The following is a 26,487-nucleotide window of genomic DNA, read 5'->3' on the forward strand; positions in this document are numbered from 1 at the left end:
GTCAAAAGCAAGCTTACTGTAAGGGCCAGGAAGGTCTTCCATATCACTAGAAACAGAAAGACAGCATGCCTGGGTGGGATCAAATCACCAACTTTTAAATAAACAGTCTAACGCGCCAACCAATTTCACCACAGAGACTTGTCATATGCACATCATGGAGCACAACAGACTGAGAACTTGTCGTCCCTGGGTGGGCTCGAACCACCAACCTTTAGATTAACAGTCTAACGCGCTAACCAATTGCGCCACAGAGACTTGTGGTGTGTTTGATCCTGACTCTTGATTGCTGTCCATTTGTGCTCTCATCCAACTGAACATGGAGTTTACGAAACAACAACACTTTGTTCCAATGGTTGTGTTAACGTGCATCGAAAGTGCAGCAACATTTTCGAGGAAGTAGACCTGTAGTTTTCTAATGTTTGTTAGCTTTTTGAATGGCCTTAAAAGGGCAAAAATGTAGCGCAATGTTCGTCAGCTCAACATTATATTAAAAGGCATCTGGCAGGAGTAAATTCAGCCACAATCACAAATATATTCTGATAAATATATATTTTAAACAACTGCATTTTCACAAATGTAATATATAATCGCCAAGCCCATTCCAAATAATAAGGGGACTGACTCTGGAAGAATGATGAAGTGGCTAGTCACTTTCATGGCGTATAGGCGTACATATACACACAAACACAATGGACCAACATTGTCCTTCTAGCGAGATAAATATAAATGCTAAGGTTATTCATGCCAGATTGACATCATTTACGTTGTCATACTAGCCAGATTAATAAGAATAAATTATATGTTCCTTGGAGAACACAGAATGATCAAGCTATTGAGTAACAGAAGATCAGAGACCATTGACAGCCATTTTACCAGTAGGTATATTAACTTGTCATCTTTCATGTACAACAACACACCAATCACATGTGACAACAGGAAACAGAGCAGGTCAAAAGCAAGCTTACTGTAAGGCCAGGAAGGTCTTCCATATCACTAGAAACAGAAAGACAGCATGCCTGGGTGGGCTCAAATCACCAACTTTTAAATAAACAGTCTAACACGCCAACCAATTGCACCACAGTTACTTGTCATATCCACATCATGGAGCACAACAGACTGAGAACTGTCGTCCCTGGGTGGGCTCGAACCATCAACCTTTAGATTAACAGTCTAACGCGCTAACCAATTGCGCCACAGAGACTTGTGGTGTGTTTGATCCTGACTCTTGATTGCTGTCCATTTGTGCTCTCATCCAACTGAACATGGAGTTTACGAAACAACAACACTTTGTTCCAATGGTTGTGTTAACGTGCATCGAAAGTGCAGCAACATTTTCAAGGAAGTAGACCTGTAGTTTTCTAATGTTTGTTAGCTTTTTGAATGGCCTTAAAAGGGCAAAAATGTAGCGCAATGTTCGTCAGCTCAACATTATATTAAATGGCATCTGGCAGGAGTAAATTCAGCCACAATCACAAATATATTCTGATAAATATATATTTTAAACAACTGCATTTTCACAAATGTAATATATAATCGCCAAGCCCATTCCAAATAATAAGGGGACTGACTCTGGAAGAATGATGAAGTGGCTAGTCACTTTCATGGCGTATAGGCGTACATAGACACACAAACACACTGGACCAACATTGTCCTTCTCGCGAGATAAATATAAATGCTAAGGTTATTCATGCCAGATTGACATCATTTACGTTGTCATACTAGCCAGATTAATAAGAATAAATTATATGTTCCTTGGAGAACACAGAATGATCAAGCTATTGAGTAACAGAAGATCAGAGACCATTGACAGCCATTTTACCAGTAGGTATATTAACTTGTCATCTTTCATGTACAACAACACACCAATCACATGTGACAACAGGAAACAGAGCAGGTCAAAAGCAAGCTTACTGTAAGGCCAGGAAGGTCTTCCATATCACTAGAAACAGAAAGACAGCATGCCTGGGTGGGCTCAAATCACCAACTTTTAAATAAACAGTCTAACGCGCCAACCAATTGCACCACAGAGACTTGTCATATCCACATCATGGAGCACAACAACTGAGAACTGTCGTCCCTGGGTGGGCTCGAACCACCAACCTTTAGATTAACAGTCTAACGCGCTAACCAATTGCGCCACAGAGACTTGTGGTGTGTTTGATCCTGACTCTTGATTGCTGTCCATTTGTGCTCTCATCCAACTGAACATGGAGTTTACGAAACAACAACACTTTGTTCCAATGGTTGTGTTAACGTGCATCGAAAGTGCAGCAACATTTTCAAGGAAGTAGACCTGTAGTTTTCTAATGTTTGTTAGCTTTTTGAATGGCCTTAAAAGGGCAAAAATGTAGCGCAATGTTCGTCAGCTCAACATTATATTAAAAGGCATCTGGCAGGAGTAAATTCAGCCACAATCACAAATATATTCTGATAAATATATATTTTAAACAACTGCATTTTCACAAATGTAATATATAATCGCCAAGCCCATTCCAAATAATAAGGGGACTGACTCTGGAAGAATGATGAAGTGGCTAGTCACTTTCATGGCGTATAGGCGTACATAGACACACAAACACACTGGACCAACATTGTCCTTCTCGCGAGATAAATATAAATGCTAAGGTTATTCATGCCAGATTGACATCATTTACGTTGTCATACTAGCCAGATTAATAAGAATAAATTATATGTTCCTTGGAGAACACAGAATGATCAAGCTATTGAGTAACAGAAGATCAGAGACCATTGACAGCCATTTTACCAGTAGGTATATTAACTTGTCATCTTTCATGTACAACAACACACCAATCACATGTGACAACAGGAAACAGAGCAGGTCAAAAGCAAGCTTACTGTAAGGCCAGGAAGGTCTTCCATATCACTAGAAACAGAAAGACAGCATGCCTGGGTGGGCTCAAATCACCAACTTTTAAATAAACAGTCTAACACGCCAACCAATTGCACCACAGTTACTTGTCATATCCACATCATGGAGCACAACAGACTGAGAACTGTCGTCCCTGGGTGGGCTCGAACCATCAACCTTTAGATTAACAGTCTAACGCGCTAACCAATTGCGCCACAGAGACTTGTGGTGTGTTTGATCCTGACTCTTGATTGCTGTCCATTTGTGCTCTCATCCAACTGAACATGGAGTTTACGAAACAACAACACTTTGTTCCAATGGTTGTGTTAACGTGCATCGAAAGTGCAGCAACATTTTCAAGGAAGTAGACCTGTAGTTTTCTAATGTTTGTTAGCTTTTTGAATGGCCTTAAAAGGGCAAAAATGTAGCGCAATGTTCGTCAGCTCAACATTATATTAAAAGGCATCTGGCAGGAGTAAATTCAGCCACAATCACAAATATATTCTGATAAATATATATTTTAAACAACTGCATTTTCACAAATGTAATATATAATCGCCAAGCCCATTCCAAATAATAAGGGGACTGACTCTGGAAGAATGATGAAGTGGCTAGTCACTTTCATGGCGTATAGGCGTACATATACACACAAACACACTGGACCAACATTGTCCTTCTCGCGAGATAAATATAAATGCTAAGGTTATTCATGCCAGATTGACATCATTTACGTTGTCATACTAGCCAGATTAATAAGAATAAATTATATGTTCCTTGGAGAACACAGAATGATCAAGCTATTGAGTAACAGAAGATCAGAGACCATTGACAGCCATTTTACCAGTAGGTATATTAACTTGTCATCTTTCATGTACAACAACACACCAATCACATGTGACAACAGGAAACAGAGCAGGTCAAAAGCAAGCTTACTGTAAGGCCAGGAAGGTCTTCCATATCACTAGAAACAGAAAGACAGCATGCCTGGGTGGGCTCAAATCACCAACTTTTAAATAAACAGTCTAACGCGCCAACCAATTGCACCACAGAGACTTGTCATATCCACATTCATGGAGCACAACAAACTGAGAACTGTCGTCCCTGGGTGGGCTCGAACCACCAACCTTTAGATTAACAGTCTAACGCGCTAACCAATTGCGCCACAGAGACTTGTGGTGTGTTTGATCCTGACTCTTGATTGCTGTCCATTTGTGCTCTCATCCAACTGAACATGGAGTTTACGAAACAACAACACTTTGTTCCAATGGTTGTGTTAACGTGCATCGAAAGTGCAGCAACATTTTCAAGGAAGTAGACCTGTAGTTTTCTAATGTTTGTTAGCTTTTTGAATGGCCTTAAAAGGGCAAAAATGTAGCGCAATGTTCGTCAGCTCAACATTATATTAAAAGGCATCTGGCAGGAGTAAATTCAGCCACAATCACAAATATATTCTGATAAATATATATTTTAAACAACTGCATTTTCACAAATGTAATATATAATCGCCAAGCCCATTCCAAATAATAAGGGGACTGACTCTGGAAGAATGATGAAGTGGCTAGTCACTTTCATGGCGTATAGGCGTACATAGACACACAAACACACTGGACCAACATTGTCCTTCTCGCGAGATAAATATAAATGCTAAGGTTATTCATGCCAGATTGACATCATTTACGTTGTCATACTAGCCAGATTAATAAGAATAAATTATATGTTCCTTGGAGAACACAGAATGATCAAGCTATTGAGTAACAGAAGATCAGAGACCATTGACAGCCATTTTACCAGTAGGTATATTAACTTGTCATCTTTCATGTACAACAACACACCAATCACATGTGACAACAGGAAACAGAGCAGGTCAAAAGCAAGCTTACTGTAAGGCCAGGAAGGTCTTCCATATCACTAGAAACAGAAAGACAGCATGCCTGGGTGGGCTCAAATCACCAACTTTTAAATAAACAGTCTAACACGCCAACCAATTGCACCACAGTTACTTGTCATATCCACATCATGGAGCACAACAGACTGAGAACTGTCGTCCCTGGGTGGGCTCGAACCATCAACCTTTAGATTAACAGTCTAACGCGCTAACCAATTGCGCCACAGAGACTTGTGGTGTGTTTGATCCTGACTCTTGATTGCTGTCCATTTGTGCTCTCATCCAACTGAACATGGAGTTTACGAAACAACAACACTTTGTTCCAATGGTTGTGTTAACGTGCATCGAAAGTGCAGCAACATTTTCAAGGAAGTAGACCTGTAGTTTTCTAATGTTTGTTAGCTTTTTGAATGGCCTTAAAAGGGCAAAAATGTAGCGCAATGTTCGTCAGCTCAACATTATATTAAAAGGCATCTGGCAGGAGTAAATTCAGCCACAATCACAAATATATTCTGATAAATATATATTTTAAACAACTGCATTTTCACAAATGTAATATATAATCGCCAAGCCCATTCCAAATAATAAGGGGACTGACTCTGGAAGAATGATGAAGTGGCTAGTCACTTTCATGGCGTATAGGCGTACATAGACACACAAACACACTGGACCAACATTGTCCTTCTCGCGAGATAAATATAAATGCTAAGGTTATTCATGCCAGATTGACATCATTTACGTTGTCATACTAGCCAGATTAATAAGAATAAATTATATGTTCCTTGGAGAACACAGAATGATCAAGCTATTGAGTAACAGAAGATCAGAGACCATTGACAGCCATTTTACCAGTAGGTATATTAACTTGTCATCTTTCATGTACAACAACACACCAATCACATGTGACAACAGGAAACAGAGCAGGTCAAAAGCAAGCTTACTGTAAGGCCAGGAAGGTCTTCCATATCACTAGAAACAGAAAGACAGCATGCCTGGGTGGGCTCAAATCACCAACTTTTAAATAAACAGTCTAACACGCCAACCAATTGCACCACAGTTACTTGTCATATCCACATCATGGAGCACAACAGACTGAGAACTGTCGTCCCTGGGTGGGCTCGAACCATCAACCTTTAGATTAACAGTCTAACGCGCTAACCAATTGCGCCACAGAGACTTGTGGTGTATTTGATCCTGACTCTTGATTGCTGTCCATTTGTGCTCTCATCCAACTGAACATGGAGTTTACGAAACAACAACACTTTGTTCCAATGGTTGTGTTAACGTGCATCGAAAGTGCAGCAACATTTTCAAGGAAGTAGACCTGTAGTTTTCTAATGTTTGTTAGCTTTTTGAATGGCCTTAAAAGGGCAAAAATGTAGCGCAATGTTCGTCAGCTCAACATTATATTAAAAGGCATCTGGCAGGAGTAAATTCAGCCACAATCACAAATATATTCTGATAAATATATATTTTAAACAACTGCATTTTCACAAATGTAATATATAATCGCCAAGCCCATTCCAAATAATAAGGGGACTGACTCTGGAAGAATGATGAAGTGGCTAGTCACTTTCATGGCGTATAGGCGTACATATACACACAAACACACTGGACCAACATTGTCCTTCTCGCGAGATAAATATAAATGCTAAGGTTATTCATGCCAGATTGACATCATTTACGTTGTCATACTAGCCAGATTAATAAGAATAAATTATATGTTCCTTGGAGAACACAGAATGATCAAGCTATTGAGTAACAGAAGATCAGAGACCATTGACAGCCATTTTACCAGTAGGTATATTAACTTGTCATCTTTCATGTACAACAACACACCAATCACATGTGACAACAGGAAACAGAGCAGGTCAAAAGCAAGCTTACTGTAAGGCCAGGAAGGTCTTCCATATCACTAGAAACAGAAAGACAGCATGCCTGGGTGGGCTCAAATCACCAACTTTTAAATAAACAGTCTAACGCGCCAACCAATTGCACCACAGAGACTTGTCATATCCACATCATGGAGCACAACAAACTGAGAACTGTCGTCCCTGGGTGGGCTCGAACCACCAACCTTTAGATTAACAGTCTAACGCGCTAACCAATTGCGCCACAGAGACTTGTGGTGTGTTTGATCCTGACTCTTGATTGCTGTCCATTTGTGCTCTCATCCAACTGAACATGGAGTTTACGAAACAACAACACTTTGTTCCAATGGTTGTGTTAACGTGCATCGAAAGTGCAGCAACATTTTCAAGGAAGTAGACCTGTAGTTTTCTAATGTTTGTTAGCTTTTTGAATGGCCTTAAAAGGGCAAAAATGTAGCGCAATGTTCGTCAGCTCAACATTATATTAAAAGGCATCTGGCAGGAGTAAATTCAGCCACAATCACAAATATATTCTGATAAATATATATTTTAAACAACTGCATTTTCACAAATGTAATATATAATCGCCAAGCCCATTCCAAATAATAAGGGGACTGACTCTGGAAGAATGATGAAGTGGCTAGTCACTTTCATGGCGTATAGGCGTACATATACACACAAACACACTGGACCAACATTGTCCTTCTCGCGAGATAAATATAAATGCTAAGGTTATTCATGCCAGATTGACATCATTTACGTTGTCATACTAGCCAGATTAATAAGAATAAATTATATGTTCCTTGGAGAACACAGAATGATCAAGCTATTGAGTAACAGAAGATCAGAGACCATTGACAGCCATTTTACCAGTAGGTATATTAACTTGTCATCTTTCATGTACAACAACACACCAATCACATGTGACAACAGGAAACAGAGCAGGTCAAAAGCAAGCTTACTGTAAGGCCAGGAAGGTCTTCCATATCACTAGAAACAGAAAGACAGCATGCCTGGGTGGGCTCAAATCACCAACTTTTAAATAAACAGTCTAACACGCCAACCAATTGCACCACAGAGACTTGTCATATCCACATCATGGAGCACAACAGACTGAGAACTGTCGTCCCTGGGTGGGCTCGAACCATCAACCTTTAGATTAACAGTCTAACGCGCTAACCAATTGCGCCACAGAGACTTGTGGTGTGTTTGATCCTGACTCTTGATTGCTGTCCATTTGTGCTCTCATCCAACTGAACATGGAGTTTACGAAACAACAACACTTTGTTCCAATGGTTGTGTTAACGTGCATCGAAAGTGCAGCAACATTTTCAAGGAAGTAGACCTGTAGTTTTCTAATGTTTGTTAGCTTTTTGAATGGCCTTAAAAGGGCAAAAATGTAGCGCAATGTTCGTCAGCTCAACATTATATTAAAAGGCATCTGGCAGGAGTAAATTCAGCCACAATCACAAATATATTCTGATAAATATATATTTTAAACAACTGCATTTTCACAAATGTAATATATAATCGCCAAGCCCATTCCAAATAATAAGGGGACTGACTCTGGAAGAATGATGAAGTGGCTAGTCACTTTCATGGCGTATAGGCGTACATATACACACAAACACACTGGACCAACATTGTCCTTCTCGCGAGATAAATATAAATGCTAAGGTTATTCATGCCAGATTGACATCATTTACGTTGTCATACTAGCCAGATTAATAAGAATAAATTATATGTTCCTTGGAGAACACAGAATGATCAAGCTATTGAGTAACAGAAGATCAGAGACCATTGACAGCCATTTTACCAGTAGGTATATTAACTTGTCATCTTTCATGTACAACAACACACCAATCACATGTGACAACAGGAAACAGAGCAGGTCAAAAGCAAGCTTACTGTAAGGCCAGGAAGGTCTTCCATATCACTAGAAACAGAAAGACAGCATGCCTGGGTGGGCTCAAATCACCAACTTTTAAATAAACAGTCTAACGCGCCAACCAATTGCACCACAGAGACTTGTCATATCCACATCATGGAGCACAACAAACTGAGAACTGTCGTCCCTGGGTGGGCTCGAACCACCAACCTTTAGATTAACAGTCTAACGCGCTAACCAATTGCGCCACAGAGACTTGTGGTGTGTTTGATCCTGACTCTTGATTGCTGTCCATTTGTGCTCTCATCCAACTGAACATGGAGTTTACGAAACAACAACACTTTGTTCCAATGGTTGTGTTAACGTGCATCGAAAGTGCAGCAACATTTTCAAGGAAGTAGACCTGTAGTTTTCTAATGTTTGTTAGCTTTTTGAATGGCCTTAAAAGGGCAAAAATGTAGCGCAATGTTCGTCAGCTCAACATTATATTAAAAGGCATCTGGCAGGAGTAAATTCAGCCACAATCACAAATATATTCTGATAAATATATATTTTAAACAACTGCATTTTCACAAATGTAATATATAATCGCCAAGCCCATTCCAAATAATAAGGGGACTGACTCTGGAAGAATGATGAAGTGGCTAGTCACTTTCATGGCGTATAGGCGTACATATACACACAAACACACTGGACCAACATTGTCCTTCTCGCGAGATAAATATAAATGCTAAGGTTATTCATGCCAGATTGACATCATTTACGTTGTCATACTAGCCAGATTAATAAGAATAAATTATATGTTCCTTGGAGAACACAGAATGATCAAGCTATTGAGTAACAGAAGATCAGAGACCATTGACAGCCATTTTACCAGTAGGTATATTAACTTGTCATCTTTCATGTACAACAACACACCAATCACATGTGACAACAGGAAACAGAGCAGGTCAAAAGCAAGCTTACTGTAAGGCCAGGAAGGTCTTCCATATCACTAGAAACAGAAAGACAGCATGCCTGGGTGGGCTCAAATCACCAACTTTTAAATAAACAGTCTAACGCGCCAACCAATTGCACCACAGAGACTTGTCATATCCACATCATGGAGCACAACAAACTGAGAACTGTCGTCCCTGGGTGGGCTCGAACCACCAACCTTTAGATTAACAGTCTAACGCGCTAACCAATTGCGCCACAGAGACTTGTGGTGTGTTTGATCCTGACTCTTGATTGCTGTCCATTTGTGCTCTCATCCAACTGAACATGGAGTTTACGAAACAACAACACTTTGTTCCAATGGTTGTGTTAACGTGCATCGAAAGTGCAGCAACATTTTCAAGGAAGTAGACCTGTAGTTTTCTAATGTTTGTTAGCTTTTTGAATGGCCTTAAAAGGGCAAAAATGTAGCGCAATGTTCGTCAGCTCAACATTATATTAAAAGGCATCTGGCAGGAGTAAATTCAGCCACAATCACAAATATATTCTGATAAATATATATTTTAAACAACTGCATTTTCACAAATGTAATATATAATCGCCAAGCCCATTCCAAATAATAAGGGGACTGACTCTGGAAGAATGATGAAGTGGCTAGTCACTTTCATGGCGTATAGGCGTACATATACACACAAACACACTGGACCAACATTGTCCTTCTCGCGAGATAAATATAAATGCTAAGGTTATTCATGCCAGATTGACATCATTTACGTTGTCATACTAGCCAGATTAATAAGAATAAATTATATGTTCCTTGGAGAACACAGAATGATCAAGCTATTGAGTAACAGAAGATCAGAGACCATTGACAGCCATTTTACCAGTAGGTATATTAACTTGTCATCTTTCATGTACAACAACACACCAATCACATGTGACAACAGGAAACAGAGCAGGTCAAAAGCAAGCTTACTGTAAGGCCAGGAAGGTCTTCCATATCACTAGAAACAGAAAGACAGCATGCCTGGGTGGGCTCAAATCACCAACTTTTAAATAAACAGTCTAACGCGCCAACCAATTGCACCACAGAGACTTGTCATATCCACATCATGGAGCACAACAAACTGAGAACTGTCGTCCCTGGGTGGGCTCGAACCACCAACCTTTAGATTAACAGTCTAACGCGCTAACCAATTGCGCCACAGAGACTTGTGGTGTGTTTGATCCTGACTCTTGATTGCTGTCCATTTGTGCTCTCATCCAACTGAACATGGAGTTTACGAAACAACAACACTTTGTTCCAATGGTTGTGTTAACGTGCATCGAAAGTGCAGCAACATTTTCAAGGAAGTAGACCTGTAGTTTTCTAATGTTTGTTAGCTTTTTGAATGGCCTTAAAAGGGCAAAAATGTAGCGCAATGTTCGTCAGCTCAACATTATATTAAAAGGCATCTGGCAGGAGTAAATTCAGCCACAATCACAAATATATTCTGATAAATATATATTTTAAACAACTGCATTTTCACAAATGTAATATATAATCGCCAAGCCCATTCCAAATAATAAGGGGACTGACTCTGGAAGAATGATGAAGTGGCTAGTCACTTTCATGGCGTATAGGCGTACATATACACACAAACACACTGGACCAACATTGTCCTTCTCGCGAGATAATATAAATGCTAAGGTTATTCATGCCAGATTGACATCATTTACGTTGTCATACTAGCCAGATTAATAAGAATAAATTATATGTTCCTTGGAGAACACAGAATGATCAAGCTATTGAGTAACAGAAGATCAGAGACCATTGACAGCCATTTTACCAGTAGGTATATTAACTTGTCATCTTTCATGTACAACAACACACCAATCACATGTGACAACAGGAAACAGAGCAGGTCAAAAGCAAGCTTACTGTAAGGCCAGGAAGGTCTTCCATATCACTAGAAACAGAAAGACAGCATGCCTGGGTGGGCTCAAATCACCAACTTTTAAATAAACAGTCTAACGCGCCAACCAATTGCACCACAGAGACTTGTCATATCCACATCATGGAGCACAACAAACTGAGAACTGTCGTCCCTGGGTGGGCTCGAACCACCAACCTTTAGATTAACAGTCTAACGCGCTAACCAATTGCGCCACAGAGACTTGTGGTGTGTTTGATCCTGACTCTTGATTGCTGTCCATTTGTGCTCTCATCCAACTGAACATGGAGTTTACGAAACAACAACACTTTGTTCCAATGGTTGTGTTAACGTGCATCGAAAGTGCAGCAACATTTTCAAGGAAGTAGACCTGTAGTTTTCTAATGTTTGTTAGCTTTTTGAATGGCCTTAAAAGGGCAAAAATGTAGCGCAATGTTCGTCAGCTCAACATTATATTAAAAGGCATCTGGCAGGAGTAAATTCAGCCACAATCACAAATATATTCTGATAAATATATATTTTAAACAACTGCATTTTCACAAATGTAATATATAATCGCCAAGCCCATTCCAAATAATAAGGGGACTGACTCTGGAAGAATGATGAAGTGGCTAGTCACTTTCATGGCGTATAGGCGTACATATACACACAAACACACTGGACCAACATTGTCCTTCTCGCGAGATAAATATAAATGCTAAGGTTATTCATGCCAGATTGACATCATTTACGTTGTCATACTAGCCAGATTAATAAGAATAAATTATATGTTCCTTGGAGAACACAGAATGATCAAGCTATTGAGTAACAGAAGATCAGAGACCATTGACAGCCATTTTACCAGTAGGTATATTAACTTGTCATCTTTCATGTACAACAACACACCAATCACATGTGACAACAGGAAACAGAGCAGGTCAAAAGCAAGCTTACTGTAAGGCCAGGAAGGTCTTCCATATCACTAGAAACAGAAAGACAGCATGCCTGGGTGGGCTCAAATCACCAACTTTTAAATAAACAGTCTAACGCGCCAACCAATTGCACCACAGAGACTTGTCATATCCACATCATGGAGCACAACAAACTGAGAACTGTCGTCCCTGGGTGGGCTCGAACCACCAACCTTTAGATTAACAGTCTAACGCGCTAACCAATTGCGCCACAGAGACTTGTGGTGTGTTTGATCCTGACTCTTGATTGCTGTCCATTTGTGCTCTCATCCAACTGAACATGGAGTTTACGAAACAACAACACTTTGTTCCAATGGTTGTGTTAACGTGCATCGAAAGTGCAGCAACATTTTCAAGGAAGTAGACCTGTAGTTTTCTAATGTTTGTTAGCTTTTTGAATGGCCTTAAAAGGGCAAAAATGTAGCGCAATGTTCGTCAGCTCAACATTATATTAAAAGGCATCTGGCAGGAGTAAATTCAGCCACAATCACAAATATATTCTGATAAATATATATTTTAAACAACTGCATTTTCACAAATGTAATATATAATCGCCAAGCCCATTCCAAATAATAAGGGGACTGACTCTGGAAGAATGATGAAGTGGCTAGTCACTTTCATGGCGTATAGGCGTACATATACACACAAACACACTGGACCAACATTGTCCTTCTCGCGAGATAAATATAAATGCTAAGGTTATTCATGCCAGATTGACATCATTTACGTTGTCATACTAGCCAGATTAATAAGAATAAATTATATGTTCCTTGGAGAACACAGAATGATCAAGCTATTGAGTAACAGAAGATCAGAGACCATTGACAGCCATTTTACCAGTAGGTATATTAACTTGTCATCTTTCATGTACAACAACACACCAATCACATGTGACAACAGGAAACAGAGCAGGTCAAAAGCAAGCTTACTGTAAGGCCAGGAAGGTCTTCCATATCACTAGAAACAGAAAGACAGCATGCCTGGGTGGGCTCAAATCACCAACTTTTAAATAAACAGTCTAACGCGCCAACCAATTGCACCACAGAGACTTGTCATATCCACATCATGGAGCACAACAAACTGAGAACTGTCGTCCCTGGGTGGGCTCGAACCACCAACCTTTAGATTAACAGTCTAACGCGCTAACCAATTGCGCCACAGAGACTTGTGGTGTGTTTGATCCTGACTCTTGATTGCTGTCCATTTGTGCTCTCATCCAACTGAACATGGAGTTTACGAAACAACAACACTTTGTTCCAATGGTTGTGTTAACGTGCATCGAAAGTGCAGCAACATTTTCAAGGAAGTAGACCTGTAGTTTTCTAATGTTTGTTAGCTTTTTGAATGGCCTTAAAAGGGCAAAAATGTAGCGCAATGTTCGTCAGCTCAACATTATATTAAAAGGCATCTGGCAGGAGTAAATTCAGCCACAATCACAAATATATTCTGATAAATATATATTTTAAACAACTGCATTTTCACAAATGTAATATATAATCGCCAAGCCCATTCCAAATAATAAGGGGACTGACTCTGGAAGAATGATGAAGTGGCTAGTCACTTTCATGGCGTATAGGCGTACATATACACACAAACACACTGGACCAACATTGTCCTTCTCGCGAGATAAATATAAATGCTAAGGTTATTCATGCCAGATTGACATCATTTACGTTGTCATACTAGCCAGATTAATAAGAATAAATTATATGTTCCTTGGAGAACACAGAATGATCAAGCTATTGAGTAACAGAAGATCAGAGACCATTGACAGCCATTTTACCAGTAGGTATATTAACTTGTCATCTTTCATGTACAACAACACACCAATCACATGTGACAACAGGAAACAGAGCAGGTCAAAAGCAAGCTTACTGTAAGGCCAGGAAGGTCTTCCATATCACTAGAAACAGAAAGACAGCATGCCTGGGTGGGCTCAAATCACCAACTTTTAAATAAACAGTCTAACGCGCCAACCAATTGCACCACAGAGACTTGTCATATCCACATCATGGAGCACAACAAACTGAGAACTGTCGTCCCTGGGTGGGCTCGAACCACCAACCTTTAGATTAACAGTCTAACGCGCTAACCAATTGCGCCACAGAGACTTGTGGTGTGTTTGATCCTGACTCTTGATTGCTGTCCATTTGTGCTCTCATCCAACTGAACATGGAGTTTACGAAACAACAACACTTTGTTCCAATGGTTGTGTTAACGTGCATCGAAAGTGCAGCAACATTTTCAAGGAAGTAGACCTGTAGTTTTCTAATGTTTGTTAGCTTTTTGAATGGCCTTAAAAGGGCAAAAATGTAGCGCAATGTTCGTCAGCTCAACATTATATTAAAAGGCATCTGGCAGGAGTAAATTCAGCCACAATCACAAATATATTCTGATAAATATATATTTTAAACAACTGCATTTTCACAAATGTAATATATAATCGCCAAGCCCATTCCAAATAATAAGGGGACTGACTCTGGAAGAATGATGAAGTGGCTAGTCACTTTCATGGCGTATAGGCGTACATATACACACAAACACACTGGACCAACATTGTCCTTCTCGCGAGATAAATATAAATGCTAAGGTTATTCATGCCAGATTGACATCATTTACGTTGTCATACTAGCCAGATTAATAAGAATAAATTATATGTTCCTTGGAGAACACAGAATGATCAAGCTATTGAGTAACAGAAGATCAGAGACCATTGACAGCCATTTTACCAGTAGGTATATTAACTTGTCATCTTTCATGTACAACAACACACCAATCACATGTGACAACAGGAAACAGAGCAGGTCAAAAGCAAGCTTACTGTAAGGCCAGGAAGGTCTTCCATATCACTAGAAACAGAAAGACAGCATGCCTGGGTGGGCTCAAATCACCAACTTTTAAATAAACAGTCTAACGCGCCAACCAATTGCACCACAGAGACTTGTCATATCCACATCATGGAGCACAACAAACTGAGAACTGTCGTCCCTGGGTGGGCTCGAACCACCAACCTTTAGATTAACAGTCTAACGCGCTAACCAATTGCGCCACAGAGACTTGTGGTGTGTTTGATCCTGACTCTTGATTGCTGTCCATTTGTGCTCTCATCCAACTGAACATGGAGTTTACGAAACAACAACACTTTGTTCCAATGGTTGTGTTAACGTGCATCGAAAGTGCAGCAACATTTTCAAGGAAGTAGACCTGTAGTTTTCTAATGTTTGTTAGCTTTTTGAATGGCCTTAAAAGGGCAAAAATGTAGCGCAATGTTCGTCAGCTCAACATTATATTAAAAGGCATCTGGCAGGAGTAAATTCAGCCACAATCACAAATATATTCTGATAAATATATATTTTAAACAACTGCATTTTCACAAATGTAATATATAATCGCCAAGCCCATTCCAAATAATAAGGGGACTGACTCTGGAAGAATGATGAAGTGGCTAGTCACTTTCATGGCGTATAGGCGTACATATACACACAAACACACTGGACCAACATTGTCCTTCTCGCGAGATAAATATAAATGCTAAGGTTATTCATGCCAGATTGACATCATTTACGTTGTCATACTAGCCAGATTAATAAGAATAAATTATATGTTCCTTGGAGAACACAGAATGATCAAGCTATTGAGTAACAGAAGATCAGAGACCATTGACAGCCATTTTACCAGTAGGTATATTAACTTGTCATCTTTCATGTACAACAACACACCAATCACATGTGACAACAGGAAACAGAGCAGGTCAAAAGCAAGCTTACTGTAAGGCCAGGAAGGTCTTCCATATCACTAGAAACAGAAAGACAGCATGCCTGGGTGGGCTCAAATCACCAACTTTTAAATAAACAGTCTAACGCGCCAACCAATTGCACCACAGAGACTTGTCATATCCACATCATGGAGCACAACAAACTGAGAACTGTCGTCCCTGGGTGGGCTCGAACCACCAACCTTTAGATTAACAGTCTAACGCGCTAACCAATTGCGCCACAGAGACTTGTGGTGTGTTTGATCCTGACTCTTGATTGCTGTCCATTTGTGCTCTCATCCAACTGAACATGGAGTTTACGAAACAACAACACTTTGTTCCAATGGTTGTGTTAACGTGCATCGAAAGTGCAGCAACATTTTCAAGGAAGTAGACCTGTAGTTTTCTAATGTTTGTTAGCTTTTTGAATGGCCTTAAAAGGGCAAAAATGTAGCGCAATGTTCGTCAGCTCAACATTATATTAAAAGGCATCTGGCAGGAGTAAATTCAGCCACAATCACAAATATATTCTGATAAATATATATTTTAAACAACTGCATTTTCACAAATGTAATATATAATCGCCAAGCCCATTCCAAATAATAAGGGGACTGACTCTGGAAGAATGATGAAGTGGCTAGTCACTTTCATGGCGTATAGGCGTACATATACACACAAACACACTGGACCAACATTGTCCTTCTCGCGAGATAAATATAAATGCTAAGGTTATTCATGCCAGATTGACATCATTTACGTTGTCATACTAGCCAGATTAATAAGAATAAATTATATGTTCCTTGGAGAACACAGAATGATCAAGCTATTGAGTAACAGAAGATCAGAGACCATTGACAGCCATTTTACCAGTAGGTATATTAACTTGTCATCTTTCATGTACAACAACACACCAATCACATGTGACAACAGGAAACAGAGCAGGTCAAAAGCAAGCTTACTGTAAGGCCAGGAAGGTCTTCCATATCACTAGAAACAGAAAGACAGCATGCCTGGGTGGGCTCAAATCACCAACTTTTAAATAAACAGTCTAACGCGCCAACCAATTGCACCACAGAGACTTGTCATATCCACATCATGGAGCACAACAAACTGAGAACTGTCGTCCCTGGGTGGGCTCGAACCACCAACCTTTAGATTAACAGTCTAACGCGCTAACCAATTGCGCCACAGAGACTTGTGGTGTGTTTGATCCTGACTCTTGATTGCTGTCCATTTGTGCTCTCATCCAACTGAACATGGAGTTTACGAAACAACAACACTTTGTTCCAATGGTTGTGTTAACGTGCATCGAAAGTGCAGCAACATTTTCAAGGAAGTAGACCTGTAGTTTTCTAATGTTTGTTAGCTTTTTGAATGGCCTTAAAAGGGCAAAAATGTAGCGCAATGTTCGTCAGCTCAACATTATATTAAAAGGCATCTGGCAGGAGTAAATTCAGCCACAATCACAAATATATTCTGATAAATATATATTTTAAACAACTGCATTTTCACAAATGTAATATATAATCGCCAAGCCCATTCCAAATAATAAGGGGACTGACTCTGGAAGAATGATGAAGTGGCTAGTCACTTTCATGGCGTATAGGCGTACATATACACACAAACACACTGGACCAACATTGTCCTTCTCGCGAGATAAATATAAATGCTAAGGTTATTCATGCCAGATTGACATCATTTACGTTGTCATACTAGCCAGATTAATAAGAATAAATTATATGTTCCTTGGAGAACACAGAATGATCAAGCTATTGAGTAACAGAAGATCAGAGACCATTGACAGCCATTTTACCAGTAGGTATATTAACTTGTCATCTTTCATGTACAACAACACACCAATCACATGTGACAACAGGAAACAGAGCAGGTCAAAAGCAAGCTTACTGTAAGGCCAGGAAGGTCTTCCATATCACTAGAAACAGAAAGACAGCATGCCTGGGTGGGCTCAAATCACCAACTTTTAAATAAACAGTCTAACGCGCCAACCAATTGCACCACAGAGACTTGTCATATCCACATCATGGAGCACAACAAACTGAGAACTGTCGTCCCTGGGTGGGCTCGAACCACCAACCTTTAGATTAACAGTCTAACGCGCTAACCAATTGCGCCACAGAGACTTGTGGTGTGTTTGATCCTGACTCTTGATTGCTGTCCATTTGTGCTCTCATCCAACTGAACATGGAGTTTACGAAACAACAACACTTTGTTCCAATGGTTGTGTTAACGTGCATCGAAAGTGCAGCAACATTTTCAAGGAAGTAGACCTGTAGTTTTCTAATGTTTGTTAGCTTTTTGAATGGCCTTAAAAGGGCAAAAATGTAGCGCAATGTTCGTCAGCTCAACATTATATTAAAAGGCATCTGGCAGGAGTAAATTCAGCCACAATCACAAATATATTCTGATAAATATATATTTTAAACAACTGCATTTTCACAAATGTAATATATAATCGCCAAGCCCATTCCAAATAATAAGGGGACTGACTCTGGAAGAATGATGAAGTGGCTAGTCACTTTCATGGCGTATAGGCGTACATATACACACAAACACACTGGACCAACATTGTCCTTCTCGCGAGATAAATATAAATGCTAAGGTTATTCATGCCAGATTGACATCATTTACGTTGTCATACTAGCCAGATTAATAAGAATAAATTATATGTTCCTTGGAGAACACAGAATGATCAAGCTATTGAGTAACAGAAGATCAGAGACCATTGACAGCCATTTTACCAGTAGGTATATTAACTTGTCATCTTTCATGTACAACAACACACCAATCACATGTGACAACAGGAAACAGAGCAGGTCAAAAGCAAGCTTACTGTAAGGCCAGGAAGGTCTTCCATATCACTAGAAACAGAAAGACAGCATGCCTGGGTGGGCTCAAATCACCAACTTTTAAATAAACAGTCTAACGCGCCAACCAATTGCACCACAGAGACTTGTCATATCCACATCATGGAGCACAACAAACTGAGAACTGTCGTCCCTGGGTGGGCTCGAACCACCAACCTTTAGATTAACAGTCTAACGCGCTAACCAATTGCGCCACAGAGACTTGTGGTGTGTTTGATCCTGACTCTTGATTGCTGTCCATTTGTGCTCTCATCCAACTGAACATGGAGTTTACGAAACAACAACACTTTGTTCCAATGGTTGTGTTAACGTGCATCGAAAGTGCAGCAACATTTTCAAGGAAGTAGACCTGTAGTTTTCTAATGTTTGTTAGCTTTTTGAATGGCCTTAAAAGGGCAAAAATGTAGCGCAATGTTCGTCAGCTCAACATTATATTAAAAGGCATCTGGCAGGAGTAAATTCAGCCACAATCACAAATATATTCTGATAAATATATATTTTAAACAACTGCATTTTCACAAATGTAATATATAATCGCCAAGCCCATTCCAAATAATAAGGGGACTGACTCTGGAAGAATGATGAAGTGGCTAGTCACTTTCATGGCGTATAGGCGTACATATACACACAAACACACTGGACCAACATTGTCCTTCTCGCGAGATAAATATAAATGCTAAGGTTATTCATGCCAGATTGACATCATTTACGTTGTCATACTAGCCAGATTAATAAGAATAAATTATATGTTCCTTGGAGAACACAGAATGATCAAGCTATTGAGTAACAGAAGATCAGAGACCATTGACAGCCATTTTACCAGTAGGTATATTAACTTGTCATCTTTCATGTACAACAACACACCAATCACATGTGACAACAGGAAACAGAGCAGGTCAAAAGCAAGCTTACTGTAAGGCCAGGAAGGTCTTCCATATCACTAGAAACAGAAAGACAGCATGCCTGGGTGGGCTCAAATCACCAACTTTTAAATAAACAGTCTAACGCGCCAACCAATTGCACCACAGAGACTTGTCATATCCACATCATGGAGCACAACAAACTGAGAACTGTCGTCCCTGGGTGGGCTCGAACCACCAACCTTTAGATTAACAGTCTAACGCGCTAACCAATTGCGCCACAGAGACTTGTGGTGTGTTTGATCCTGACTCTTGATTGCTGTCCATTTGTGCTCTCATCCAACTGAACATGGAGTTTACGAAACAACAACACTTTGTTCCAATGGTTGTGTTAACGTGCATCGAAAGTGCAGCAACATTTTCAAGGAAGTAGACCTGTAGTTTTCTAATGTTTGTTAGCTTTTTGAATGGCCTTAAAAGGGCAAAAATGTAGCGCAATGTTCGTCAGCTCAACATTATATTAAAAGGCATCTGGCAGGAGTAAATTCAGCCACAATCACAAATATATTCTGATAAATATATATTTTAAACAACTGCATTTTCACAAATGTAATATATAATCGCCAAGCCCATTCCAAATAATAAGGGGACTGACTCTGGAAGAATGATGAAGTGGCTAGTCACTTTCATGGCGTATAGGCGTACATATACACACAAACACACTGGACCAACATTGTCCTTCTCGCGAGATAAATATAAATGCTAAGGTTATTCATGCCAGATTGACATCATTTACGTTGTCATACTAGCCAGATTAATAAGAATAAATTATATGTTCCTTGGAGAACACAGAATGATCAAGCTATTGAGTAACAGAAGATCAGAGACCATTGACAGCCATTTTACCAGTAGGTATATTAACTTGTCATCTTTCATGTACAACAACACACCAATCACATGTGACAACAGGAAACAGAGCAGGTCAAAAGCAAGCTTACTGTAAGGCCAGGAAGGTCTTCCATATCACTAGAAACAGAAAGACAGCATGCCTGGGTGGGCTCAAATCACCAACTTTTAAATAAACAGTCTAACGCGCCAACCAATTGCACCACAGAGACTTGTCATATCCACATCATGGAGCACAACAAACTGAGAACTGTCGTCCCTGGGTGGGCTCGAACCACCAACCTTTAGATTAACAGTCTAACGCGCTAACCAATTGCGCCACAGAGACTTGTGGTGTGTTTGATCCTGACTCTTGATTGCTGTCCATTTGTGCTCTCATCCAACTGAACATGGAGTTTACGAAACAACAACACTTTGTTCCAATGGTTGTGTTAACGTGCATCGAAAGTGCAGCAACATTTTCAAGGAAGTAGACCTGTAGTTTTCTAATGTTTGTTAGCTTTTTGAATGGCCTTAAAAGGGCAAAAATGTAGCGCAATGTTCGTCAGCTCAACATTATATTAAAAGGCATCTGGCAGGAGTAAATTCAGCCACAATCACAAATATATTCTGATAAATATATATTTTAAACAACTGCATTTTCACAAATGTAATATATAATCGCCAAGCCCATTCCAAATAATAAGGGGACTGACTCTGGAAGAATGATGAAGTGGCTAGTCACTTTCATGGCGTATAGGCGTACATATACACACAAACACACTGGACCAACATTGTCCTTCTCGCGAGATAAATATAAATGCTAAGGTTATTCATGCCAGATTGACATCATTTACGTTGTCATACTAGCCAGATTAATAAGAATAAATTATATGTTCCTTGGAGAACACAGAATGATCAAGCTATTGAGTAACAGAAGATCAGAGACCATTGACAGCCATTTTACCAGTAGGTATATTAACTTGTCATCTTTCATGTACAACAACACACCAATCACATGTGACAACAGGAAACAGAGCAGGTCAAAAGCAAGCTTACTGTAAGGCCAGGAAGGTCTTCCATATCACTAGAAACAGAAAGACAGCATGCCTGGGTGGGCTCAAATCACCAACTTTTAAATAAACAGTCTAACGCGCCAACCAATTGCACCACAGAGACTTGTCATATCCACATCATGGAGCACAACAAACTGAGAACTGTCGTCCCTGGGTGGGCTCGAACCACCAACCTTTAGATTAACAGTCTAACGCGCTAACCAATTGCGCCACAGAGACTTGTGGTGTGTTTGATCCTGACTCTTGATTGCTGTCCATTTGTGCTCTCATCCAACTGAACATGGAGTTTACGAAACAACAACACTTTGTTCCAATGGTTGTGTTAACGTGCATCGAAAGTGCAGCAACATTTTCAAGGAAGTAGACCTGTAGTTTTCTAATGTTTGTTAGCTTTTTGAATGGCCTTAAAAGGGCAAAAATGTAGCGCAATGTTCGTCAGCTCAACATTATATTAAAAGGCATCTGGCAGGAGTAAATTCAGCCACAATCACAAATATATTCTGATAAATATATATTTTAAACAACTGCATTTTCACAAATGTAATATATAATCGCCAAGCCCATTCCAAATAATAAGGGGACTGACTCTGGAAGAATGATGAAGTGGCTAGTCACTTTCATGGCGTATAGGCGTACATATACACACAAACACACTGGACCAACATTGTCCTTCTCGCGAGATAAATATAAATGCTAAGGTTATTCATGCCAGATTGACATCATTTACGTTGTCATACTAGCCAGATTAATAAGAATAAATTATATGTTCCTTGGAGAACACAGAATGATCAAGCTATTGAGTAACAGAAGATCAGAGACCATTGACAGCCATTTTACCAGTAGGTATATTAACTTGTCATCTTTCATGTACAACAACACACCAATCACATGTGACAACAGGAAACAGAGCAGGTCAAAAGCAAGCTTACTGTAAGGCCAGGAAGGTCTTCCATATCACTAGAAACAGAAAGACAGCATGCCTGGGTGGGCTCAAATCACCAACTTTTAAATAAACAGTCTAACACGCCAACCAATTGCACCACAGAGACTTGTCATATCCACATCATGGAGCACAACAAACTGAGAACTGTCGTCCCTGGGTGGGCTCGAACCACCAACCTTTAGATTAACAGTCTAACGCGCTAACCAATTGCGCCACAGAGACTTGTGGTGTGTTTGATCCTGACTCTTGATTGCTGTCCATTTGTGCTCTCATCCAACTGAACATGGAGTTTACGAAACAACAACACTTTGTTCCAATGGTTGTGTTAACGTGCATCGAAAGTGCAGCAACATTTTCAAGGAAGTAGACCTGTAGTTTTCTAATGTTTGTTAGCTTTTTGAATGGCCTTAAAAGGGCAAAAATGTAGCGCAATGTTCGTCAGCTCAACATTATATTAAAAGGCATCTGGCAGGAGTAAATTCAGCCACAATCACAAATATATTCTGATAAATATATATTTTAAACAACTGCATTTTCACAAATGTAATATATAATCGCCAAGCCCATTCCAAATAATAAGGGGACTGACTCTGGAAGAATGATGAAGTGGCTAGTCACTTTCATGGCGTATAGGCGTACATATACACACAAACACACTGGACCAACATTGTCCTTCTCGCGAGATAAATATAAATGCTAAGGTTATTCATGCCAGATTGACATCATTTACGTTGTCATACTAGCCAGATTAATAAGAATAAATTATATGTTCCTTGGAGAACACAGAATGATCAAGCTATTGAGTAACAGAAGATCAGAGACCATTGACAGCCATTTTACCAGTAGGTATATTAACTTGTCATCTTTCATGTACAACAACACACCAATCACATGTGACAACAGGAAACAGAGCAGGTCAAAAGCAAGCTTACTGTAAGGCCAGGAAGGTCTTCCATATCACTAGAAACAGAAAGACAGCATGCCTGGGTGGGCTCAAATCACCAACTTTTAAATAAACAGTCTAACGCGCCAACCAATTGCACCACAGAGACTTGTCATATCCACATCATGGAGCACAACAAACTGAGAACTGTCGTCCCTGGGTGGGCTCGAACCACCAACCTTTAGATTAACAGTCTAACGCGCTAACCAATTGCGCCACAGAGACTTGTGGTGTGTTTGATCCTAACTCTGGATTGCTGTCCATTTGTGCTCTCATCCAACTGAACATGGAGTTTACGAAACAACAACACTTTGTTCCAATGGTTGTGTTAACGTGCATCGAAAGTGCAGCAACATTTTCAAGGAAGTAGACCTGTAGTTTTCTAATGTTTGTTAGCTTTTTGAATGGCCTTAAAAGGGCAAAAATGTAGCGCAATGTTCGTCAGCTCAACATTATATTAAAAGGCATCTGGCAGGAGTAAATTCAGCCACAATCACAAATATATTCTGATAAATATATATTTTAAACAACTGCATTTTCACAAATGTAATATATAATCGCCAAGCCCATTCCAAATAATAAGGGGACTGACTCTGGAAGAATGATGAAGTGGCTAGTCACTTTCATGGCGTATAGGCGTACATATACACACAAACACACTGGACCAACATTGTCCTTCTCGCGAGATAAATATAAATGCTAAGGTTATTCATGCCAGATTGACATGATTTACGTTGTCATACTAGCCAGATTAATAAGAATAAATTATATGTTCCTTGGAGAACACAGAATGATCAAGCTATTGAGTAACAGAAGATCAGAGACCATTGACAGCCATTTTACCAGTAGGTATATTAACTTGTCATCTTTCATGTACAACAACACACCAATCACATGTGACAACAGGAAACAGAGCAGGTCAAAAGCAAGCTTACTGTAAGGCCAGGAAGGTCTTCCATATCACTAGAAACAGAAAGACAGCATGCCTGGGTGGGCTCAAATCACCAACTTTTAAATAAACAGTCTAAAGCGCCAACCAATTGCAGCCACAGAGACTTGTGGTGTGTTTGATCCTGACTCTTGATCGCTGTCCATTTGTGCTCTCATCCAACTGAACATGGAGTTTACGAAACAACAACACTTTGTTCCAATGGTTGTGTTAACGTGCATCGAAAGTGCAGCAACATTTTCAAGGAAGTAGACCTGTAGTTTTCTAATGTTTGTTAGCTTTTTGAATGGCCTTAAAAGGGCAAAAATGTAGCGCAATGTTCGTCAGCTCAACATTATATTAAAAGGCATCTGGCAGGAGTAAATTCAGCCACAATCACAAATATATTCTGATAAATATATATTTTAAACAACTGCATTTTCACAAATGTAATATATAATCGCCAAGCCCATTCCAAATAATAAGGGGACTGACTCTGGAAGAATGATGAAGTGGCTAGTCACTTTCATGGCGTATAGGCGTACATATACACACAAACACACTGGACCAACATTGTCCTTCTCGCGAGATAAATATAAATGCTAAGGTTATTCATGCCAGATTGACATCATTTACGTTGTCATACTAGCCAGATTAATAAGAATAAATTATATGTTCCTTGGAGAACACAGAATGATCAAGCTATTGAGTAACAGAAGATCAGAGACCATTGACAGCCATTTTACCAGTAGGTATATTAACTTGTCATCTTTCATGTACAACAACACACCAATCACATGTGACAACAGGAAACACAGCAGGTCAAAAGCAAGCTTACTGTAAGGCCAGGAAGGTCTTCCATATCACTAGAAACAGAAAGACAGCATGCCTGGGTGGGCTCAAATCACCAACTTTTAAATAAACAGTCTAACGCGCCAACCAATTGCACCACAGAGACTTGTCATATCCACATCATGGAGCACAACAAACTGAGAACTGTCGTCCCTGGGTGGGCTCGAACCACCAACCTTTAGATTAACAGTCTAACGCGCTAACCAATTGCGCCACAGAGACTTGTGGTGTGTTTGATCCTAACTCTGGATTGCTGTCCATTTGTGCTCTCATCCAACTGAACATGGAGTTTACGAAACAACAACACTTTGTTCCAATGGTTGTGTTAACGTGCATCGAAAGTGCAGCAACATTTTCAAGGAAGTAGACCTGTAGTTTTCTAATGTTTGTTAGCTTTTTGAATGGCCTTAAAAGGGCAAAAATGTAGCGCAATGTTCGTCAGCTCAACATTATATTAAAAGGCATCTGGCAGGAGTAAATTCAGCCACAATCACAAATATATTCTGATAAATATATATTTTAAACAACTGCATTTTCACAAATGTAATATATAATCGCCAAGCCCATTCCAAATAATAAGGGGACTGACTCTGGAAGAATGATGAAGTGGCTAGTCACTTTCATGGCGTATAGGCTACATATACACACAAACACACTGGACCAACATTGTCCTTCTCGCGAGATAAATATAAATGCTAAGGTTATTCATGCCAGATTGACATCATTTACGTTGTCATACTAGCCAGATTAATAAGAATAAATTATATGTTCCTTGGAGAACACAGAATGATCAAGCTATTGAGTAACAGAAGATCAGAGACCATTGACAGCCATTTTACCAGTAGGTATATTAACTTGTCATCTTTCATGTACAACAACACACCAATCACATGTGACAACAGGAAACAGAGCAGGTCAAAAGCAAGCTTACTGTAAGGCCAGGAAGGTCTTCCATATCACTAGAAACAGAAAGACAGCATGCCTGGGTGGGCTCAAATCACCAACTTTTAAATAAACAGTCTAACGCG

The 26,487-nt window shown here is 39.7% G+C and overlaps 27 non-coding genes across 27 annotated transcripts; all 27 read right to left on the minus strand.

Moving 5' to 3' along the window:
* Positions 1-181: 181 nt before the first annotated feature.
* trnan-guu (transfer RNA asparagine (anticodon GUU)) lies at positions 182-255 on the minus strand. Its single transcript has one exon. It is a non-coding gene; the product is annotated as a tRNA-Asn (tRNA).
* An 872-nt stretch (positions 256-1,127) lies between these two features.
* On the minus strand, positions 1,128-1,201 carry trnan-guu (transfer RNA asparagine (anticodon GUU)). Its single transcript has one exon. It is a non-coding gene; the product is annotated as a tRNA-Asn (tRNA).
* Positions 1,202-2,072: 871 nt separating this feature from the next.
* trnan-guu (transfer RNA asparagine (anticodon GUU)) lies at positions 2,073-2,146 on the minus strand. Its single transcript has one exon. It is a non-coding gene; the product is annotated as a tRNA-Asn (tRNA).
* Positions 2,147-3,018: 872 nt separating this feature from the next.
* On the minus strand, positions 3,019-3,092 carry trnan-guu (transfer RNA asparagine (anticodon GUU)). The gene has a single exon. It is a non-coding gene; the product is annotated as a tRNA-Asn (tRNA).
* Positions 3,093-3,965: 873 nt separating this feature from the next.
* On the minus strand, positions 3,966-4,039 carry trnan-guu (transfer RNA asparagine (anticodon GUU)). The gene has a single exon. It is a non-coding gene; the product is annotated as a tRNA-Asn (tRNA).
* Positions 4,040-4,911: 872 nt separating this feature from the next.
* trnan-guu (transfer RNA asparagine (anticodon GUU)) lies at positions 4,912-4,985 on the minus strand. The gene has a single exon. It is a non-coding gene; the product is annotated as a tRNA-Asn (tRNA).
* Positions 4,986-5,857: 872 nt separating this feature from the next.
* Positions 5,858-5,931, minus strand: trnan-guu (transfer RNA asparagine (anticodon GUU)). The gene has a single exon. It is a non-coding gene; the product is annotated as a tRNA-Asn (tRNA).
* An 872-nt stretch (positions 5,932-6,803) lies between these two features.
* Positions 6,804-6,877, minus strand: trnan-guu (transfer RNA asparagine (anticodon GUU)). The gene has a single exon. It is a non-coding gene; the product is annotated as a tRNA-Asn (tRNA).
* Positions 6,878-7,749: 872 nt separating this feature from the next.
* On the minus strand, positions 7,750-7,823 carry trnan-guu (transfer RNA asparagine (anticodon GUU)). Its single transcript has one exon. It is a non-coding gene; the product is annotated as a tRNA-Asn (tRNA).
* Positions 7,824-8,695: 872 nt separating this feature from the next.
* trnan-guu (transfer RNA asparagine (anticodon GUU)) lies at positions 8,696-8,769 on the minus strand. The gene has a single exon. It is a non-coding gene; the product is annotated as a tRNA-Asn (tRNA).
* An 872-nt stretch (positions 8,770-9,641) lies between these two features.
* On the minus strand, positions 9,642-9,715 carry trnan-guu (transfer RNA asparagine (anticodon GUU)). The gene has a single exon. It is a non-coding gene; the product is annotated as a tRNA-Asn (tRNA).
* Positions 9,716-10,587: 872 nt separating this feature from the next.
* trnan-guu (transfer RNA asparagine (anticodon GUU)) lies at positions 10,588-10,661 on the minus strand. Its single transcript has one exon. It is a non-coding gene; the product is annotated as a tRNA-Asn (tRNA).
* An 871-nt stretch (positions 10,662-11,532) lies between these two features.
* On the minus strand, positions 11,533-11,606 carry trnan-guu (transfer RNA asparagine (anticodon GUU)). The gene has a single exon. It is a non-coding gene; the product is annotated as a tRNA-Asn (tRNA).
* An 872-nt stretch (positions 11,607-12,478) lies between these two features.
* trnan-guu (transfer RNA asparagine (anticodon GUU)) lies at positions 12,479-12,552 on the minus strand. Its single transcript has one exon. It is a non-coding gene; the product is annotated as a tRNA-Asn (tRNA).
* An 872-nt stretch (positions 12,553-13,424) lies between these two features.
* trnan-guu (transfer RNA asparagine (anticodon GUU)) lies at positions 13,425-13,498 on the minus strand. The gene has a single exon. It is a non-coding gene; the product is annotated as a tRNA-Asn (tRNA).
* An 872-nt stretch (positions 13,499-14,370) lies between these two features.
* trnan-guu (transfer RNA asparagine (anticodon GUU)) lies at positions 14,371-14,444 on the minus strand. Its single transcript has one exon. It is a non-coding gene; the product is annotated as a tRNA-Asn (tRNA).
* Positions 14,445-15,316: 872 nt separating this feature from the next.
* On the minus strand, positions 15,317-15,390 carry trnan-guu (transfer RNA asparagine (anticodon GUU)). Its single transcript has one exon. It is a non-coding gene; the product is annotated as a tRNA-Asn (tRNA).
* An 872-nt stretch (positions 15,391-16,262) lies between these two features.
* trnan-guu (transfer RNA asparagine (anticodon GUU)) lies at positions 16,263-16,336 on the minus strand. Its single transcript has one exon. It is a non-coding gene; the product is annotated as a tRNA-Asn (tRNA).
* An 872-nt stretch (positions 16,337-17,208) lies between these two features.
* On the minus strand, positions 17,209-17,282 carry trnan-guu (transfer RNA asparagine (anticodon GUU)). Its single transcript has one exon. It is a non-coding gene; the product is annotated as a tRNA-Asn (tRNA).
* Positions 17,283-18,154: 872 nt separating this feature from the next.
* On the minus strand, positions 18,155-18,228 carry trnan-guu (transfer RNA asparagine (anticodon GUU)). Its single transcript has one exon. It is a non-coding gene; the product is annotated as a tRNA-Asn (tRNA).
* Positions 18,229-19,100: 872 nt separating this feature from the next.
* trnan-guu (transfer RNA asparagine (anticodon GUU)) lies at positions 19,101-19,174 on the minus strand. The gene has a single exon. It is a non-coding gene; the product is annotated as a tRNA-Asn (tRNA).
* An 872-nt stretch (positions 19,175-20,046) lies between these two features.
* On the minus strand, positions 20,047-20,120 carry trnan-guu (transfer RNA asparagine (anticodon GUU)). The gene has a single exon. It is a non-coding gene; the product is annotated as a tRNA-Asn (tRNA).
* An 872-nt stretch (positions 20,121-20,992) lies between these two features.
* trnan-guu (transfer RNA asparagine (anticodon GUU)) lies at positions 20,993-21,066 on the minus strand. Its single transcript has one exon. It is a non-coding gene; the product is annotated as a tRNA-Asn (tRNA).
* An 872-nt stretch (positions 21,067-21,938) lies between these two features.
* trnan-guu (transfer RNA asparagine (anticodon GUU)) lies at positions 21,939-22,012 on the minus strand. The gene has a single exon. It is a non-coding gene; the product is annotated as a tRNA-Asn (tRNA).
* Positions 22,013-22,884: 872 nt separating this feature from the next.
* trnan-guu (transfer RNA asparagine (anticodon GUU)) lies at positions 22,885-22,958 on the minus strand. The gene has a single exon. It is a non-coding gene; the product is annotated as a tRNA-Asn (tRNA).
* An 872-nt stretch (positions 22,959-23,830) lies between these two features.
* Positions 23,831-23,904, minus strand: trnan-guu (transfer RNA asparagine (anticodon GUU)). Its single transcript has one exon. It is a non-coding gene; the product is annotated as a tRNA-Asn (tRNA).
* A 1,703-nt stretch (positions 23,905-25,607) lies between these two features.
* On the minus strand, positions 25,608-25,681 carry trnan-guu (transfer RNA asparagine (anticodon GUU)). Its single transcript has one exon. It is a non-coding gene; the product is annotated as a tRNA-Asn (tRNA).
* Positions 25,682-26,487: the final 806 nt, after the last annotated feature.

Source organism: Oncorhynchus kisutch, unplaced genomic scaffold (genome assembly GCF_002021735.2).
Source record: "Oncorhynchus kisutch isolate 150728-3 unplaced genomic scaffold, Okis_V2 scaffold924, whole genome shotgun sequence".
Classification (NCBI taxonomy): Eukaryota; Metazoa; Chordata; class Actinopteri; order Salmoniformes; family Salmonidae; genus Oncorhynchus; species Oncorhynchus kisutch.